General features: G+C 42.1%; 1 non-coding gene across 1 annotated transcript; it reads left to right on the plus strand.

The window, feature by feature from the left end:
- The first annotated feature begins 2103 nt into the window (after positions 1–2103).
- LOC115031991 lies at positions 2104–2165 on the plus strand. The gene has a single exon (XR_003837642.1). It is a non-coding gene; the product is annotated as a U7 small nuclear RNA (small nuclear RNA).
- The last annotated feature ends 600 nt before the right edge of the window (positions 2166–2765 follow it).

Genomic DNA, 2765 nt, shown 5'->3' on the forward strand with positions numbered 1-2765 from the left:
AGAGAGAGAGAGAGAGAGAGAGAGAGAGAGAGAGAGAGAGAGAGAGACTTGGCAGCAGGCACCTCTATCTACTGAGCCATGTAACCTGCCCCAAATTAAGATCCTTCTAGCAGAACAATGTCATTGTAGAATGAATGTATTTGTCTGCTTTACTAATAACATGTTTTTCCTATGCAGAGCCTCATCTTACATAGGAGAACCCACTTGTGTAAAACGGACATTCTTGGGCTATCAGGACATTTGAGGACAACAGATGGTGTCAGAACAGTGGGAGATGATGGATGGGTCAAGGCAGATGCTGAGTCAGAGGAGCAACACACACACATGGGAACTGAGCTGCAAGTGGCCTAATTGTTCAGGGAGATATCAGGGAATCAGACCTTAAGACCTCAGAGACAATGTGCTCCAAAGCCTGACCTTTGAAACAAGAGAAATATGCAAGCCAGGAAGTTAGGAGACATGACCGTAGTCACACAGCCTGCTTAGTGTTGTGCTGCTAAATAGAAATTTCTATTTATTTCTCACAAGCCACATGGGTCCTCACAGACTCTGCTTCTCCAGCTTGGTGGTCAGAATCCTGAACTGTACTCTTTCATGAGACGAACCCCAAGCCAATTTAAGAAACCTTTAGATAACAAAGAACTGTGCCCTCCTCCACATCCGAAGGAAGACAGGTATCCTTCTCAGATTCTCCCCCTCCCCACCGAAGAAAGACATGTATCCTCCACAGACAGACACTTCCCCTACCCCCAACCACTCAGTGTGTGCCACTGCTTTTCCTTGGTACAGGCTTACATTGCATTCCTTTTTAGCTCTTTCTGTATGAAGAAGCATAGCATTGCAGATAGGTATGCATATTCTTCTATGCATAGTTTGACTGACAGACTGGAGAGAACTACACATGCAACATTGAGCTAGTTAGTTAGTCTTTGTGCCTCAATATGCCTAGTGAAAGTAAGGATTGATAAAATGGACATCATGCCTTAGTCTGTTCTGGCTTCTGTAGCTTGGCATTACAGAATGGCTGGCAAACAGGTCACAGAAATTTATTTTTCCATTTGGGAGGCTACAATTCTCTAACTGAGGTGTTAGCAATAGAGGGAGCCCTTTTCTGGATTTCATACTGCCATCCTTTGAAAGAGAGAGCAGAAAGGCTCAAGGACTTGTGTAGCTGCCAGGGCTAGCATGGTTGAGGAAGGGACAGTGTGACATGGTTCCTGCCCCTGGAGCAGAGCCACAGGAACTTGGTTCTTAGTGATTGCTATGGTTGTTGTAGGTATAAGGCTAATTTGCTTAATAATATACATATTTTCATGTTATGGGAATATTCTCCCTGTCAAGGTTAATGAGTCCATGATAAGTTAGAAATAGTATGAGTCTGGGAGGTAACAATGTGTCTAATGTTTCTTGGCAAAATGGTAATACTGTGACTTTCAGGACAGCCATTAAGGTTGTAGGAAAGAACTCTGAAAATATGAGTTCAAGAATATATAAACAAGATTTCTCAACTATGCAAAATATAAAGATACAATATGAATTGTATGAGGGGCTTCATGGACCTATAGGAACAGAGGCAGCTGCACTAATGAGTCAGTAAAGCAAAAGGAATAGTTAAAAAATAAGGCTCATGGTTCAAGTAATAAAGGAGCACCGGGAAGTAAGGTACTGAGAATCTCACCTACCAAAGATTCCACACAGCTAAGCCTATTGTTTGTGTTAATAAAGTTAGGCAGATCTCTGAGCTCAGTCAAGATCTGTCTCCAGATCAAGTTCCAGGACAGCCAAGCTGAGGCAGTGAAGGAGTTGGAAAAAGAAAGTGAACTGTCTCACAGAAAAGTCCCTATGTCTATATTTGGCAACTACAAATGCTGTGCCCAGAGAACTGCATAGGTCTTACTATGTTAAATAATGTACTTGTTGTCTTTTTCTAAGAATCAAGGGGTTAGGGCCATAAAAAGCTGATTTGTGGGATAATCAAAACGGAACAGAGGGCAAATGTTAGAATTGATATACAAATAAAAGACTGGGCTTTTGTCTCAAGACCTGAGCTATCCAGAAAGCTAAGCTTTTAGAATTTTTCTGACTTGGGTCAGAAAAACCAAGAGCTATCTCAGCTCTTTTAGAATTTTTCTAGCAGGTTTTCTGACTTTGGTCAGAAAACCCATGCACTGCCTATAGAGCTGTCTAGAGGGTTATCTTGAGCAGACCACAGAGTTGTCAACTTGCACCCATCACTGATTTTTGAGTTGTTTCTTTGGCCACTCCCAGATACCTCTTCCTCAGGACTTGTCTTAAGCTGAGACTAGTCTCTCGCATGTAGTCTGGGTGGTCTTAAACTTTTATGTAGTTGAGGATGACCAGGAAGTTCTGATCCTCCTGCCTTCACCTCCCAAGTGCTATGGCTGAATGTGTAGGGGTGTGCACCACCATACCTGGCTGGAGTCCTTCTGATGTAACATTAATCCAGCTAATAAAGGTTCCATCCTTAGTGCCTCTTCTCCTTCTAATTCTATCACACTCAGTCCATGCATACATTTTGGAGGTGACATATACACTTAGTCAATTCATCCAGTGTTTGAGTATATACAATGACTATAGTTCAAGGTGACACATATACCTTTCAATAAACATTATCAATTATTTTAGGTCTAATTCTTTGAATGCAATTCTTGTCTCCACAATTGGTCAGACTCATAGTTTAAACCCAAGCAACTCAGGGCACTTTTGATTAGGGACCACCCACTCTACTCTCTGTGGTGAAGAGG

Source organism: Mus caroli, chromosome 9, assembly GCF_900094665.2.
Source record: "Mus caroli chromosome 9, CAROLI_EIJ_v1.1, whole genome shotgun sequence".
In the NCBI taxonomy this organism is placed as follows: domain Eukaryota; kingdom Metazoa; phylum Chordata; class Mammalia; order Rodentia; family Muridae; genus Mus; species Mus caroli.